We start from the raw sequence: 17,844 nt of genomic DNA, 5'->3' as shown, positions 1-17,844 counted from the left end.
ATGCAAGTATCAACCCTGTGATGGCATTGGAGAAAATGAAGAGTTTCTATATAGAAGTCAGCATTTCGTACTGCAGGCACAGCATGCTGAAGAATCAGAGAGGGCAGTACAGAAGAGGGAAGAAAATTGGCAGCATGTGATCTCCAGAAGAAGAAGGAGGAGAACTCATGTACCCCCAGTGCAGATTGACATAAGCAATCATTTTCAGGCTCTCTACATAGGTACTTCGGCAGAGAATGGTTTGAAAGAGTTATCTGAGGGAAGGGATCAAAAGGGGACCCCACTGACCAGAAGGCATGGGATGCATTGTCCTAGGGATGGAGGTTCCATGACCACAACTCCCAAGAGGAGGAGATGGATGGTGGTGGTCAGAGACTCCCTCCTAAGAGGATAGAGTCATCCATCTGCCGTCAAGACCGGGAAACTCGAGAAGCGTGCTGCTTGCCTGGAGCTACAATTCAGGATGTGACGGAGTGTCTGCAGAGACTGATCAAGCCCTGGGATCATTACCCCTTGCTACTTCTCCATGTGGGCTCCAATGATACTGCCAAAAATGACCTTGAGCGGGTCACTGCAGACTACGTGGCTCTGGGAAGAAGGATTAAGGAGTTTGAGGTACAAGTCATGTATTCATCCAGCCTCTCTGTTGAAGGAAAAGCCCCAGGTAGGGACCATCAAATTGTGGAGGTGAATGTGTGGTTGTGCAGGGGGTGTTGGAGAGGAGGCTTTGCATTCTTTGATCATGGGATGTTGTTCCAGGAAGAAGGATTGCTAGGAAGAGATGGGATCCACCTAACGAAGAGTGGGACGAGCATCTTCGCAGGCAGGCTTGCTAACCTAGGCTTGGTCTACACTACGAGTTTATGTCAAATTTAGCAGTTTTAAATAGAAGTAACCCTGCACCCATGTCATTTTGAATTAGGGTTAGTGTGGCCGCAATTCAACGGTATTGGCCTCCGGGAGCTATCCCACAGTGCACCATTGTGACTGCTCTGGACAGCAATCTGAACTCGGATGCACTGGCCAGGTAGACAGGAAAATCCCCACAAATTTCTGAATTTTATTTCCTGTTTGCCCAGCATGGAGAGCTGATCAACACAGGTGACCATGCAGTCCCAGAATCAAAAAAAAAGTTCCAATATGGACCGTATCAGAGATACTGAATCTGATCTCTGTATGGGGAGATGAATCCGTTCTATCAGAACTCTGTTCCAATAGACGAAATGCCAAAACATTTGAAAAAATCTCCAAGGCCATGATGGACAGAGGCCACAACAGAAACTCCAAACAGTGCTGCGTGAAAACTAAGGAGCTGAGACAAGTGTATCAGAAAGCCAAAGAATCAAATTAACATTCAAGGAGGGAGGGGTGACTGATGACTGTAGCTATCCCACAGTTCCCGCACTCTCCAAAAATCATTTGAATTCTGGGCTGAGCTCCCAAAGCCTGAAGGGTCAAAAATATTGTCGCGGGTGGTTCAGGGTATATGTCGTCAGTCCCCCTCCCACCACCACCTCATGAAAGCAAAGGCAAAAAATTGTTTCTCGTCTTTTTTCAATGTCACTGTATGTCTACAGGATGCTGCTGGCAGATGCAGTGCTGCAGTGCTACACAGCATCCCCTTGCCTTGCCTTGCAACTGCAGACGGTACAGTAGGACTGGAATCCGTCATTGTCGTCCCATGGGTGCTCCTGGCTGGCCTCAGTGAGATAGGCCGGGGTGCCTGGGCAAAAATGGGAATGACTCCAGGCAATTCTCTTCTTTAAGTTTTGTCTAATGGAGATTCAGTCCTTCCTGGAACATCACGTCAGCTGGAGGCTTCTGCCTCAGGCTGCTCTCCCAGTCAGCCTCACTGTGCAGTCGCGCCTACCCCAGCCTACCCTTGCTACCAGGGCTCACAATCAGATACTTAGACCTCTACATTCTGCTGCAAATTAAAAAATTAAGCTGCCATTTAGAACTGTCCTCCAACATACATATCCTGGGACATTTTGTATTTTACCAGTGTCAACCAAAGGCCTCCACACAAATGGAGATTCAGTTCTATCCTAGTGCTTATCACAGATTCCCATTTTCAGCTATAGGCTGAGCAAGTGCAGAATGGTGGTTCACTCTACTTCACTGTAAGCCAATCGCCCTCCCCTCCCCTCTTTCATTTCTGCTTGCAATAAAGTCAGTGTTGTTTCTTATTCACGCATTCTTTATTACTTCATCACACAAATGGGGGGATAACTGCCACGGTAGCCCAGGAGGAGTGGGGGAGGAGGGAAGCAAGGTGTGGCTTGTTGCAGGTGCACCCCCTAGAATGGCATGCAGCTCATCATTTCTGTGGGATGTCTGGGGCTCTGACCCAGAGCGGCCGTTTGCCTCTCTGGTTCTTTAGTAGGCTTGCCTGATATTCTAGGCAGGACTGACTTTTGAGTAGACAAAACTTAAAGAGAATGAGCTGGGGAATCATTCCCATTTTGACACCCCCGACCGACCTCACCGAGGCTGGCCAGGAGCACCCATGACAGCAGCAGATGGTACAGTATGACTGGTAACCGTCTTTGTCAACTTGCAAAGCAGCAGACGGTACAGTAGGGCTGGTAACCGTCTTTGCTAACTTGCAAAGGCAAGTGAATGCTGCTGTGTAGCACTGCAGTACGGCGTCTGTCAGCAGCATCCAATAGACATACGGTGACAGTGAAAAAAGGCTGAATGGGCTCCATAGTTGCCATGCCATGGCGTCTGCCTGGGCAATCCAGGGAAAAGAGCGTGAAATGATTGTCTGCCGTTGCGTTCACGGAGGGAGGATTGACTGACAACATTTACCCATAACCACCCCGACAAATTTTTGGCCCCATCAGGCACTGGGATCTCAACTCAGAATTCCAATGGGCGGTGGAGACTGTGGGCACTATGGGATAGCTATGGGATAGCTACCCACAGTGCAACGCTCCAGAAGTCGACGCTAGCCTCGGTACATAGACGCACACCACCAAATTAATGTGCTTAGTGTGGCTGTGTGCACTCGACTTTACACAATCTGTTTCCAAAAATTGTTTTCTGTAAACTCATAATAATCCCATAGTGTAGACATACCCCTAGTGAGGAGTGCTTTAAACTAGGTTCACTGTGGGATGGTGACCTACGCCTGGAGGTAAGTGGGGAAGTGGGGTAGCTGGGGGAAACACAAGGAGGAGGGTGCAAAAGGAGAGGCCTCCTGATTCACACTGAGAAAGCAGGGCTTTCGGCTAGTTATCTTAGGTACCTGTACACGAACTCAAGAACCCTTGGAAATAAACAGGAAGAATTGGAAGTCCTGGCACAGTGAAGGAACTATGATGTGATTGGAATAATGGAGACTTGGCGGGATAACTCACATGACTGGAGCACTGTCATGGATGGGTATAAGCTGTCTAGGAAGGACAGGAGGGGGAGAAAAGGTGGAGGAGGTAAACTGTATGTAAGGGAGCAGTATGATTGCTCAGAACTCCAGTATGAAACTGGAGAAAAGCCTATTGACAGTTTCTGGGCTAAGTTTAGAGGCAAGAGTAACAAGCGTGATGTCATGGTGGGCATCTGCTATAGACCACCAGACCAGGAAGATGAGGTAGATAGAGGCTTTCTTCAGACAAATAACAGAAGTTTCCAGATCACAGGCCTTGGTTCTCATGGGAGATTTCAATCACCCTGAAATCTGCTGGGAGAGCAATACAGTGGTGCACAGACAATCCAGGAAGTTTTCGGAGAGTGCTTGGGACAATTTCCTGGTGCAAGTGCTGGAGCAACCAACTAGAGGTCGTGTTCCTCTTGACCAGCTGCTCACAAATAGGGAAGAATTGGTAGGGGGACTAGAAATGGGTGGCAGGCTGGGCAGCAGGGACCATAAGATGGTCAAGTTCAGGATTCTGACACAAGGAAGGAAGAAGAGTAGCAAAATACAGACCCTGGACTTCAGAAAAGCAGACTTTGACTCCCTCAGGGAACTGATGGGCAGGATCCCCTGGGAGGCTAATATGAGGGGGAAAAATGTCCAAAAGAGCTGTCTTTGTTTTAAAGACGTCTTATTGAGGGCACAGGAACAAACCATCCCGGTGTGCAGAAAGAGCAAATATGGCAGGAAACCAGCTTTGCTTAACAGAGAAAACTTCAGTGAGCTTAAACACAAAAAGGAAGCTTACAAAAAGTGTTAATTTGGACAGATGACTAGGGAGGAGTATAAAAATATTGCTCAAACATGCAGGGGTGTAATCAGGAAGGCCAAAGAACAATTGGAGTTGCAGCTAGCAAGGGATGTGAAGGGTAAGAAGAAGGGTTTCTACAGGTACGTTATCAACAAGAAATAGGTCAGGGAAAGTGTGTGACCCTTACTGAATGGGGGAGGCAACCTAGTGACTGATAACATGGAAAAAGCTGAAGTACTCAATGCTTTTCTTGCCTCGGTCTTCACAGACAAGGTCAGCTCCCAGACTGCTGTTCTGGGCAGCACAGTATGGGATGGAGGTGAGCAGCCCTCAGTGGTGAAAGAACAGGTTAAGGACTATTTAGAAAAGCTGGACAGGCACAAGTCCATGGGTCCAGATCTAATGCATCCAGGGTTGCTGAGAGAGTTGGCTGATGTGATTGCAGAACCATTGGTCATTACCTTTCAGAATTCATGGAGATCAGGGGAGGTCTCGGATGACTGGAAAAAGGAAAACATAGTGCCCATCTTTTAAAAAAGGGCAGAAGGAGAATCCGGGGAACTACCGACCGGTCATCCTCACCTCAGTCCCTGGACAAAGCACGAGCAGGTCCTCAGGGAATCCATTCTGAAGTATTTAGAGGAGAGGAAGGTGATCACGAACAGTCAACGTGGATTGACCAAGGGCAAATCATGCCTGACCAACCTGATTGCCTTCTATGATGAGATAACTGGCCCTGTGGATATGGGGAAAGCAGTGGACGTGATATATCTTGACTTTAGCAAAGATTTTGATACGGTCTCTGACAATATTCTTTTCAGCAGTTAAAAAGGTATGGGTTGGATGAATGGACTATAAGGTGGATAGAAAGCTGGCTAGATTGTTGAGCTGAATGAGGAGTGATCAACGGCTCGATGTCTAGTTAGCATCTGATATCAAGTGGAGTGCCCCAGGGGTCGGTCCTGGGGCCGGTTTTGTTCAGCATCTTCATTAATGATCTGGATGTTGGGATGAATTGTCCCCTCAGCAAGTTCATGGATGACTCTAAGCTGGGGGGAGAGGTCGATATGCGGGAGGGTAGGGATAGGGTCCAGAGTGACCTAGATAAATTGGAGGATTGGGCCAAAAGAAATCTGATGAGGTTGAACAAGGACAAGTGCAGCATTCTGCACTTACGACAGAAGAATCCCATGCACCGCTACAGGCTGGGGACTGACTGGCAAAGCAGCAGTTCTGCAGAAAAGGACTTGGGGTTTACAGTGGATGAGGAAGTGGATAAGAGTCAGCAGTGTGCCCTTGTTGCTAAGATGGTTAACGGCATATTAGGCTGAATTATTAGGAGCATTGCCAGAAGATTGAGGGAAGTGATTATTCCCCTCTATTTGGCACTAGTGAGGCCACGTCTGGAGTATTGCATCCAGTTTTGGGCCCTCCACTAGAGAAAGGATGTGGACAAATTGGAGGGAGTCCAGCACAGGACAACAAAAATGATTGGGGCTTTAGGGCATATGATTTATGAGGAGAGGCTGAGGGCATTGAATGAGCTGTAACATAACAGGGTCTTTTTTTAGGGATATTTTGTACAAGTTCAGTGACACAAGAATGTTTAAAGTACCCTAGCCTATCCTTTGAAAAATAGCATTTTTAAAGTACCAAAACAACAACTGAATAGAATATGAAAACTGTCACAATTGAGGGGAGTTTCCATATGAGTTTCAATAAAAAAAGAAGTTAGCATGCAGTGAGGACAATTTGAAGCAGCATATTTTTTTTAAAAAACTTTAACTTTTGCAGCAAATGCACAGGCTTAAAATTAAATAATATAAGCCTAAAAAGATGCTAAGTTTACTCAGTTTCCATAACTAAATAATGATCATCTCTGTAACACAAAGATTTTACTCTAACTTGCCTGGTAGGATAAACCTCCTTCTCCTTCCCGCCTCCTCCCGCCCCGGCACAGTAAATTTAGATTATACGGGAATGTAAATTGTGAAGAAATAAGTTCCAGGGGGACAGAAATATTATACAAAACCCTCATGTAAAGAAAAGTTTTACAATAATAAAATAAAATGTAAAGACGTTATAGCTTTCTACATGGTTAGGCAGAGTCTTTAAAATATAGTTTTAGGGTTTTTTTTAAACTTTTGTGTAAACAAATTGCCTAGAATACAAAACGCTCTCTGTCGTAAATTGTAAAGAGAGCTTTAAAAGGCAAGAGTGTGGTAAAGAATCTCCCTCCCCCTATCCCCCATCTCACACACGCGCACACACACACACACACATACACACACACAAATGAAGGATTTACAATAAAACAATTAAAAAGACAAAAGCCACAGCCATAGAGAACAGGGCTTGGGGATAAGAGAGCTGTCCTGAGATTTTAGGAGAATATTGATAACTGACTGAAATCTCTTTTAGTGACACAGTTTTGTAGGCAGCCATTCTCTGTGAGTTGTTATGCTTGTGCACAGGGGAGCGTTTGTTGTTCAGAATCCCTTTCCCACTCTGTGAGGTATTATCTTCCCAGTCCAACAGCCTGTCATAAATAATACTAACAAAACCACATTGGAATTACGTACTTGAAGATACTTTGTAGCGGTGCCTGCAAAGCAACAACTACACTTTTGTTTATTATTATCTTGTCTCGACACCTTAGAGAATTTTTTGTTGTATTTTTATAAAACACTTTTATGCAAACTGTAACCCTAGATGCTGTACAGCATTGAATAATATGCACCAGTAGAGGAAAGACCTGAGACATTGCTGAAAACAGAGGTGTCATGATCACTAAAGTCCTAATGCAGAGGGCTTGCTGGAAAATTAAAAGGCACAGTCGAAGCAGAAGATGGTATGGGTTTAAGCCCTCGTCCAGACTAACCCGCGGCATCGGCGGGTTAAAATCGATTGCTCGGGGATCGATATATCGCGTCTAGTCTGGACGCGGTGTATCGATCCCCGAGCGCGCTTACATCGATTCCGGAACTCCATCAATCCGAACGGAGTTCCGGAATCGACGCGGAGAGCCGCGGACATCGATGGCGCCCCGTCCAGACTGGTGAGTATCTCGATTTTAGAAATTCGACTTCAGCTACGTTATTCCCGTAGCTGAAGTTGCGTATCTAAAATCGATTTTAATTCCTAGTCTGGACGTGGCCTAAGAGGGTTTCTGGAGCTACTTTGCAATGGTCCAGATGCCTCGACAGCCCGTCTCTCATGCACAAGCACTTGTGGGCCCTCGTTAGAGGAACAGGCCGTCCATATATTTCTTATTGTTGAAAAACTATAACCTAACTACAAGTATACCATGGATTCAAACTACTTCTCTTTTGACAACCACCCCCACTCGTGAGCTCCATAAAAACATGCTTCACACTGACATTTTCAACTTACATTTTGTTTACAACAAGCATCTTCAGGGGGTTGGACTAGATCACCTTCTGAGGTCCCTTCCAATCCTGATATTCTATGATTCATTTTATTTGTACAATATGCCTTGTTATGTTCCCAGACCACACTCTAACTTTTATCTAACATGTATCTGTTAATTTGATGATTTCATCTAATGCTCTATCTAGTTCCTCCACCTCTGTCACGTTGTCCACCAACGCTGCTACAAAACCTAAATGTTCCTGGGTTAAACTGGGTCACTGCAGCTCATATCCCAATGTAATGATGGGGGTATTAAAGAAATTATTCATACACAAATTACCACTAAAAATTACCACTAGTTTCTTTAATTTTACAATTCACGTCATCTACAGACCAGTTGTCCAGACCTGGGGCGGGATCGGAGCCGGTGCCTCCCAGAGAAGAAAAGTCCCATGTCACATTTCCCATCACCACTGACAACATAAGGAAATGCATTGAGAGTGGCTGGATCCTAGTGATTTGTTTAACTAACTGCCCTGGTCGGACAGGCAGCTCAGATTGCCAGTGACTGGGGCTCTACTGCCCTGGGGAACTGAGTGACTGGGCCTCCCCTGACAAGGATCCGGGAGAGAAGGAAACACTCACAGGGACGGGATTCCGTAGAACTCTGTATTGATTCCAGGGGACACAAGCCAGCCTGTGAAATTAACATGTAAAGAGCGCAGGTGGTGGGGAGGGAAGTGGACTTTAACTACCCAGACATCTGCTGGAAAAGTAATACAATAAGTCCCAACATTTCCCATAAGTGCCTGGAATGTCTTGGGGACAACGTTTTGTTTCAGAAGGTGGAGGAAAAATGGAGGGGGGTGCATTTTAGACTTGAATATGACAAGCAGGGAGGAATTGGTTGTGAATCTGAAGGTGGAAGACAATTTAGGCTAAAGTGACCCTCAAATGATAGAATTCCTGATCCTAACGAAAGGAAGGTGTGAGAGCAGCAGAATCAGAACAATGGACTTCAAAAAACAGACTAACCATTTCCGAAAAGTATAGGTGAGGTCCCAGGTAAAGAAAATCTCAGGGCTAAAGTAATTCAGAAAAGCTGGCAGTTTCTGAAAGGGGCAATATTAAAGGCACAACTACAAACTATTCCTATACAAAGCAAAGATGGGAAGAAAAGTAAGAGGTCAATATGGCTCCAACAGAAACTCTTTAATGTCATGAAAATCCGTAAAGGGGAAAGTTGAAAAATTACTAAAGGGGAGTACAAAAGACTAGGACTAGCATGTAGGACCAAAATTGGAAGGGCTAGGGCCCAAAATAAGTTTCAGCTAGCAAGGGACCTAGCAAGAGACAGGTGAGAGGTCCCAGAGGACTGGAGAAGGGAAAATATAGTACTTATTTTTCAAAAGAGGAACAAAGAGAATGCAGGGAATTGTAGACCAGTCAGCCCAACATTGATACCTGGAAAGATACTGGAATAAAATTATTAAACAACCATTTAGCAAGCCCCTAGAGGATAATAGGGTTACAAGGAATAGCCAACATGGATTTGACAAGAACAAATCATGCCAAATCAACCTAATGTCCTTCTTTAACACGGTTACTGGCATGGTGGATGGCGGGACACAGTAGACATGATATATCATTATTTTAGTCAGGCTTTTGACACAATGTCACCAAACATTCTCATGGATAAACTAAGGGAATTACTATAAGGTGCTAGGAGAAATGATCAAAAGACTGTACTCAAAAACTATCAATAATTGTGTGTCAAACTGGAAGAACGATTCCTGTGGGGTCCCGCAGGGGTCAGTCCTGAGTCACGTACTATGCAATATTGTCATTAATGGCTTAGATTATGGAGTGGAGAATATAAATATGCAGATGACATCAGGCTGAGAGGGACTACAAAGACTTTCAGGTACAGGACTAGATATTGAAACAAAGTTGACAAATTAGCGAATTGGTCTGGAATCAATAAGAATAAATTCAGTAAGGACAAATGCAAAGTGCTACAGTTAGGAAGGAAAAATCAAATGCAGAGCTACAAAATGGGGACTCTCTGGCTAGGTGCTCGTACTGCTGAAAAGGATCTGGAGGCTCTAGAGGATCACACATGGAATATGAGTCAGCCGTGTGAAGCAGCTGGTGAAAAGGTTCGTATCATTCTGGGGTGTATTAATAGGAGTGTCCTGTGTAAGACACGGAGGTAATTGTCTCACTCTACTTGGCACTGGTGAGTACATCCTGATGTGCAGAAAGAGTAGCAAATATGGCAGGCGACCAGCTTGGCTTAACAGAGAAATCTTCGGTGAGTTTAAACACAAAAGGAAGCTTACAAGAAGTAGAAACTTGGACAAATGACTAGGCAGGAGTATAAAAATATTACTCGAGCATGCAGGGGTGTAATCAGGAAGGCCCAAGCACAAGTGGAGTTGCATCTTGCAAGGGATGTGAAGGGTAAGAAGAAGGGTTTTTTCAGGTATGTTAGCAAGGAGAAGAGGCTCAGAGAAAGTATGTGACACTTACTGAATGGGGGAGGCAACCTAGTGACAGATGATCTAGAAAAATGCTTTTTTTGCCTTGGTCTTCACAGACAAGGTCAGCTCCACACTGCTGTTCTGGGCAGCAGAGTATGGGGCAGAGGTGAGCAGCCCTCAGTGGTGAGAGAACAGGTTCAGGACTATTTAGAAAAGCTGGACAGGCACAAGTCCATGGGGCCGGATGCAATGCATCTGAGGGTGCTGAGGGAGTTGGCTGATGTGATTGCAGAGCCATTGGCCATTATCTCTGAAAACTCGTGGTGACCAGGGGAGGTCCTGGATAACTGGAAAAAGGCAAATATAGTGCCCATCTTTAAAAAGGGGAAGAAGGAGAATCCTGGGAATTACAGCCTCACCTCAGTCCCTGGACAAATCATGGAGCAGGTCCTCCAGGAATCCATTTTGAAACACTTGGATGAGAGGAAGGTGATCAGGAATAGTCAACATGGGCAAGTGTGATAAATGAAGGTGGGAGATAGCTCCTTTTTACGGACACCCAGCCAGCCAGTTAGCAATAAAATCCCTGTTAATAGCTGTTTTGTACTTGCCTTACCTGTAATGGGTTAAAAACAAGTCCATAGGTGAAGGAAGGGAGTGGGCACATGACCAAAAAGCCAATGGCTGGGCTAGAACTTTTTTAAATCAGGGAAAAACTTTCCCTTTGTGTCTGTTATTGTTCTCTGAGGAAGAGGGCAACAGTTATGCTGGGAGAAGCTGAAGACCAGGTATGAAAATCATCATAAGCATACCTAGAAGTTGCTTATTTGGAACCCCAGATATGTAAGTGATCAGAAATGTCTAGAAAGATGCAATTAGGTTTATTTCTTTTATTTTGTAAGGCTTGTGGACTCTTCTGTGCTCACTCCAGAGGCTTTTGTTTTGCTTGCAACCTTTAAGCTGGGCCTCAAGAAGGTTATTCTTGATGTTTAATTTTCGTAAGTGAGATTTTTTAAATCTAGTAAAAGCCTAAGATCCAGATGCATTTTCTTTCTTTTTGTTTTTAATAAAATTTACCCTTTTTTGAGAACAGGATTTGGATTTTTGTGTCTTAGGTTTGTGCACATGTTGTTTCATTTGCTGCTGGCAACAACTGATCTCTGTTTTCCTTTCTCAGCTCTTCCATGCATCTGAAGAAGGGGCTTTTTTACCCATGAAAGCTTATGCCCAAATAAATCTGTTAGTCTTTAAGGTGCCACCAGACTCCTTGTTGTTTTTAAAGGGAAGGGGTGACAGGATCAAAGTCTATATGTACATACACAGGGAACAAATATTTAATAACGGGCATTTTTTCTCACAGAAGCAGAAACCCTAAAAAGACATTGTTTCAAAACAAATTGGGGGTAGAGGTGTCGTTTGCTTTGAGGTGTCTCCTTCAAACTGAAATAATTTTATTTTTGCTTTTCACTTCCATTGTGTGGCCTGTGCTGATGTTTTTCATGCTTACATTTTAATTAGCTGAGTTTTGAACCTAAATGCATATTTTTAGAAACTTTTTTAAAAAATAGTAGAAAAAAAACCCAATTCCCTCCATTTCTAAAGGAAGCACCATTTGAAACAGAAACTCGAGATGTTTCATTTCCCGATGCACATAACAAAACTTTTCTACTTTTTCCTGGAAAAAAAATTTTTTTTGCAGCCAAAACAATCTACCAAATTCCACCTCAGTTCACAGGTACTTTGGATGCCTGAAAATTGCTTTTTTTTAGCAAATTTGCCAATTGCTTATACATTTTTGCCCGGCTCTAGTGGTGAGAACATGGAGATTGGGGCTATGGGCAGCGCAACCCACACCAAGGGCAGGGGGATATAATTAGCCATGGGCTCAGGCAGGTGTCAGGATGTTGGTGTCACTAGGCATAGATCTAAGTAGCTTGGGAGGGTGGAAGATCACGAGTGCCGATGAAGCCCTCCTGCTCAGGCCTCAATGAACCAATGTTCCTTCATGTTAAACACTTTGTGTAACCTAGTGTAACCTAATGTACTAATAGCTGCAAAAATGTAGTGTTAGCAGTTAGTTTTCGGTTGTAACAGCCAGTTCTCTGCTGTAATACATTGAAGCTAGGCTAAAGCATGCTCAAGGCCGTTTTAAGATACTGTATATATGTCTCAGCAGTGGAGAGGGGGGAGAAAGGGGGAAGACAAAAGATTGAATGAGAAAAGATACTGCAGCTGGATGGGAAAGGAGGGGGGAGTGAGAGATCAGCTAGTCAGCAAGAAAAAAGTTTTGTAGTAAACAACTGGGATATAAAAGGAAGAAACTGCTTGTTTTAGGTGTGCAGGATTTGAGATTGTTACTTCTCCCTTGCACCTTATTTGAGCTCAAATAAACTTGTGTTTTGCTTCTCCACCCTGGTGTGTTCATTGGCGCTATGCACTCTGGGCAACGAACCACTGTTGCTTGCCTCGGGCACCCTCTGTGTCGGCAACAGTTCTTGGCATCCCTGGGTGCGCTCGAGGTGAAAATTAGCCTTGCCCAGATCCCTTCTGGTGGTCAACGGATTGCGGCGATGACCGATGCCCAGTGCACACCGGTGACTTCACCGGGGGCCTTGGCGGAGACGCTGTGTGAGCGACCCCGGAGGGCACAACGGTGCAACGCGCTCAAATAGTGGAGAAGCAGTTGCGGGCGACGGTGTGGAACCGGTCCCGGGTGACGGTGAGGAACCGGTCCCTTGGATAAGGTAGGAACAGTCCAGTTGTCTGGACTCTCTCTGTTAGGACCTGGGGACACCCAGCGTCTACCTGCGACACGGGGCAGGGACAGAGCAAGGTGGGGAAGGCACGGTGTACCCGCCCTAGAATGCATTCTAGAAAATTGGAAGGTGTTTGGATCGGATCCGATGACCAAAAGTAGGTTACAAAGGTTTAGTACAGTAGACTGGCCTCAGTACAAATTAGAGGGTCAGGAAAGGTGGCCACCTGAAGGATCAGTAAATTACAGTACGATCCTCCAATTACTCCTGTTTTGTCAGTGAACAAGTAGCTTCTGAAGCTGTTTATATGAAAAGCTCTGGTAAAACAAAAAACAAAACAAAAAAAACCACCGTAGCTCCTGTTCTTCCCTCTGTCTGGTGGAGTGCAAGGATCCAAAAGCAGGTTAGGGATAGTTCAGAGACAGAGGAGGGACCTGTCTAGGAAGGGGAGACCCTGTGTCCTAGTGCACTCTCTCCCTGTTGTGGCTGCCAAAAAAAAAAAGAAAGATGCAGAATGGTACTGGGGGCCAGTGTGAGTGACTGTTACCGGAAGACGCCCAGAGTACCCTGTGAAGCAAAAGCTCGTGGCCAGGACTACTCTAACGCAAGCCCAGTAACTAGTGGATCTTTAGGAGGTCTGACCCATGGTGGGCTGACTCGGCCTGGCATCGTCCGGTGAGGAAGCTACCTGGGTCTAGGAGTGTGTGTACCCATCTTCCCTTCCCCTTTCCTTTCCGTGTGGGCTACTGACAGTCTGATCATCTCACTGAATGCAATCAGAGTAAGCAGCGCCGTCTCCCAGAGACTAGCCGACGCTCTTTGCTGAAGGGAGGTGTAGGAGGTTCGGGGCCATCCTCGTTAGCCTCTCCTGTGTGAGTACCCTGTAGGGAAAAATCCTTAGATTATGAGCCGCTAGCACGGACAGGGCACCCTCCCTGTGTGTGTAAATGGAAAATGGGTGGGGGACAGTCTAAACATTCCATCTCACTGCCTAAGGGTACACCCACATATTACATGTATGTACATTATGGTTCATCAACCTGCAGGTATTTAGAGAATTGGAATATTTACAAGCATGAAAATCCATCTAAACAATGCCCACTAGAAGGTACTTTAATGTAAATAAGATCATACATCTAAAAGGAGCATTTAATCACCAAAAAGCCCTAACACAGCGTGAGCAAATTTGTCTATTGAGGAAACGAACGAGTTAATTTGAAATTCATCTTGGCCCAGGGATAAAAAGAAAGTTGCTCTGCATTCAAGGTCAAGACTCAACGCAGACTGTGCTAAGTACAAAGAAAAACTGCTTTCAGCCCCAGCTGGCTGTGGAAAGAGAAAAATTCACAAAGGCGAACCAAAGGCAATATAAGTTACAGAACTGAGATTACATTTGCAAAGCTTAACTGTCCAGTAAGATCCAACAGTGTGCCTTTGTGAACCCAGAGCCGGTGTGGCTTGGTGACACCGAAGAAGCCACAGGCAGCCCACCTGGACTGGAATCTCTGAAAGAGACACCGCAGGAGATTCCAGGGTGTAAGAGAACTGCCCTTCCATGAGCGGAAGCATGTTGGAAATTCTGGACAAGCTGTATACAGGGTAATCTCCCATCCACCTCTCCCCCTTCTCTGAACATTATACACAGAAGTGGCCAGTCTGGACGTACGTGTGTGAGTATAAAAGGGGCTTAGGGTTTGGGGCATTAATGTTTTCCTGAGTGATGTGGGAGCGTTCCCAACACTCTCTGTTGTTGTTCTATTATTTTATTAATGAAGCTTTAAAAATTCAATTATATGGTGTGTTTTCTTTATCTTCCCCCAACGATCCTGTAGTGTCAGCCTGATCACCTGACATGAGGGATAGATTGGTAACAGAAATTTGTCACAGTTTGGTAAGCAATTAAGAAGGGGGGAACCCTGCAGAATTTACACCATCTATTTGTTTTGCCCTTGTTATTTTATGTTTGCTTTGCTTGGTACTGTTGGTGTTATATGTTGAGAATTGCATGATTAAAGTGAGCCCTAATAGGATAAGGAAACGCGTTCTGGTTCTGGTTCTGTTCTGTGTAACCGGTTACTGTTGTTTTTCTGCTCTGTTCATTTGGATGTTAGGAGTGTGGGCGGAACTGAACCTCTCGTTCGTAATTCCTCGGAGTGGAAGCCATGCGTGCGAGGAAGCTCTGAGGTCGAATTGAGATCCTTCTGTCCCGTCCCCTGTAGCGGTCAGTGTATAGAAATGGGAAAAACTGGCTTAAACTGTAATTTCCTCTGCTCTGTGTAATTCTCTTTTCTGTTTAAGTGTCAGCAGACAGACGGATGGGTCTCTGGGTAAACCCCCTGAAAGGGTTTGGATTGTATGTTGAGTAAATGGCCTTTGCCCAGTGGGCCATGTGTTTTTATCCAGGTGGCAAGCCTCACGAGGGAGGACTCGGGTAGTCTTGTGAGTAAGAATGTTTAAGGAAAGAGACCAGGAGGGGTGGGGGGCTAGTTGAGAAGCCCACCCTCCTAGCTAAACTGGTAGTGGAACAAGTTGGTGCCCATAGAAGGGATGGTTCAGCGAGAAAAGCAGGATCGGGCCCAGGCGGGCAGGCAACAGACCGAGAGATTGAAAAACAGGTTGAAATACTTTGAGGGTGTAGTGGAAGGAAGGAGTCAGTAAGTGTAAGCATGGGGATTTCAAATACCCAGGACTTACTTGGAATGGTGATTTGAGTTAATAAAAATGGCTGTTGGGAGACAAGCAAGTAATTTAAGGGAGAGTGAGAAGTTAACTCTGTAGTTGCTGGAGGGAACAGTAGTTGCACTTTGTAAAAATGCTAAAGAGGAAAGTTCTTGGTGTCTTTGAAATGTCTTTGAAATGTTTGTAAATAAATTCAGGCAAAGAAATTATTGGATTGCAATTATTTGATTTGGCTATGAACAATTGAGTTGAATTAGCTGAAAAATGTATACAGTGTTATGTAATTGAAAACCTGGGCTGCCTATGAAACTAATACAAGAAACTATGGGGTAATTCCTCTGTTTTGCCTGAAATCAACAAGGGTAATTTGTATATTTTAAGCGATGACTGACTGCCCAGAAGGGGTAGATCTGTTTTTTTGTCTTTCAGATAATCAGAGAAAACTCATAGACTCATAGACTCATAGACTCATAGGTCAGAAGGGACCAATCTGATCATCTAGTCTGACCTCCTGCACAAGGCAGGCCACAGAACCCCACCCATCCAATTTTGTACAACCCCTATCCCAGGACCGAGTTATTGAAATCCTCAAAAATGGTTTGAAGACCTCAAGCTGCAGAGACACCACCAGCAAGCGACCCGTGCCCCACGCTGCAGGGGAAGGCGAAAAACCTCCAGGGCACCTGCCAATCCGCCCTGGAGGAAAATTCCTTCCCGACCCCAAATATGGCGATCAGCTAAACCCTGAGCATGTGGGCAAGAGTCACCAGCCAGCACCCAAGAAGGAGTTCTCCGCAGCAACTCAGTACCCATCGCATGCAACATCACCCCGCAGACCATTGAGCAGACCTGTCTGGTGGTAATTCAAGATCAATTGCCCAAATTAACGATCCTATCATAACATCCCCTCCATATACTTATCAAGCTTTGTCTTAAAGCCAGGAAAGTCTTTTGCCCCTACTACTTCCCTCGGAAGGCTATTCCAGAACTTCACTCCCCTAATGGTCAGAAACCTTCGTCTAATTTCAAGTCTAAACTTCCTAATATCCAGTTTATACCCATTCGTCCTCGTGGCTACATTAGTACTAAACTTAAATAATTCCTCTCCCTCCCTAACGTTAACCCCCTTGATATATTTATATAGGGCGAGCATATCCCCCCTCAGCCTTCTTTTGGCCAGGCTAAACAAGCCAAGCTCTTTGAGTCTCCTTTCATAAGGCAGTTTTTCCATTCCTCGGATCATCCTCGTAGCCCGTCTCTGAACCTGTTCCAGTTTGAATTCATCTTTCTTGAACATGGGACACCAGAACTGCACACAGTATTCCAGATGGGGTCTCACCAACGCCGTATACAACGGTACTAACACCTCCTTATCCTTGCAGGAAATACCCCGCCTGATGCATCCCAAAATCGCATTTGCTTTTTTAACAGCCGTATCACATTGGCGACTCATAGTCATCCTGCTATCAACCAGTACCCCAAGGTCCTTCTCTTCCTCCGTCGCTTCCAACTGATGCGCCCCCAACGTATATCCAAAATTCTTATTATTAATTCCTAAATGCATGACCTTGCACTTTTCACTATTGTATTTCATCCTATTTCTATTACTCCAGTTTACAAGGTGGTTCAGATCTTCTTGAATAGTATCCCTGTCCTTCTCCGTGTTAGCAATACCCCCCAGCTTCGTGTCATCCGCGAACTTTATTAGCACATTCCCGCTCTTTGTGCCAAGGTCAGTAATAAAAAGGTTAAATAAGATCGGTCCCAAAACCGATCCTTGAGGGACTCCACTGGTGACCTCCTTCCAGTCCGACAGTTCACCTTTCAATACGACCCTCTGGAGTCTCCCCTTTAACCAGTTCCTTATCCACCTTACAACTTTCATATTCACTCCCAGCTTTTCCAATTTAACTAACAGCTCCCCGTGCGGAACCGTGTCGAACGCCTTACTGAAATCTAGGTAAATTATATCTACCGCATTTCCTTTATCTAAGTAATCCGTCACCTTCTCAAAGAAGGAGATCAGATTGGTTTGGCACGATCTACCTTTAGTAAATCCGTGTTGCAATTCGTCCCAATTACCATTGACCTCTATGTCCTTAACTACTTTCTCCCTTAAAATTTTTTCCAAGACCTTACATACTACAGACGTCAAGCTAACAGGCCTATAATTACCCGGATCACTCTTTTTCCCTTTCTTAAAAATAGGAACTACATTAGCAATCCTCCAGTCATACGGCACAACAACCGAGATTATCGATTGCTTAAAAATTCTCGCTAACGGGCTCGCAATTTCACGTGCCAGTTCCTTTAATATCCTTGGGTGGAGATTGTCCGGGCCCTCCGACTTCGACCCATCGAGCTGTTCAAGTACGGCCTCTACCT

Source organism: Gopherus flavomarginatus, chromosome 11 (genome assembly GCF_025201925.1).
Source record: "Gopherus flavomarginatus isolate rGopFla2 chromosome 11, rGopFla2.mat.asm, whole genome shotgun sequence".
NCBI lineage: Eukaryota > Metazoa > Chordata > Testudines > Testudinidae > Gopherus > Gopherus flavomarginatus.
The sequence above is the reverse complement of the archived record's forward strand: the minus strand, read 5'-3'. Positions refer to the sequence as shown.